Below are 512 nucleotides of genomic sequence, written 5' to 3'. Positions count from 1 at the left end.
GGCCTGGTTTTTTTGTTAAGTGACAAAGCCTGGTATACTCTTAATTATAATATATTTTTTTTGCAATCCTCTTTAATAAATATTTCCATAGAGATTTCCTGTATGTATATATACTTTATATATATATAATATATGAGAGATCTCATTTTTTTCTTAAACCACTCTTAACATATTTTTCCCTGCTTGTCCAAAAAATGTTACAAAAGCCCTAAAACTGTGCAACAGTTAGAAAAAAGGGACAACAACCAAATGAAGGAAGGAGCCACTCAATACAGCCCCCTCCACTGCCCCCTCTCCCACTCCCTCTTGACCTGCAGGTGGGAAGGACATTCAGCCAAAGAGCAGGGAGTCGGTGGGTGGCCTTTGGGGGACGGATGGTAGAGGGGCCACTGGCCCCTCCTCTGATTTTCCCACAGCCTGTTCACATCTGGGTTTCCCTATCTGGTACAGATAGGCTGGGACCTGCACCTCTGGAAACGGGTAACAGCAGGGTCTCTGCCCGGCGAGCCAGA

This window comes from Mesitornis unicolor, unplaced genomic scaffold (genome assembly GCF_000695765.1).
Source record: "Mesitornis unicolor isolate BGI_N332 unplaced genomic scaffold, ASM69576v1 scaffold16612, whole genome shotgun sequence".
Lineage (NCBI taxonomy): Eukaryota > Metazoa > Chordata > Aves > Mesitornithiformes > Mesitornithidae > Mesitornis > Mesitornis unicolor.
Note: the sequence above shows the minus strand (reverse complement) of the source record.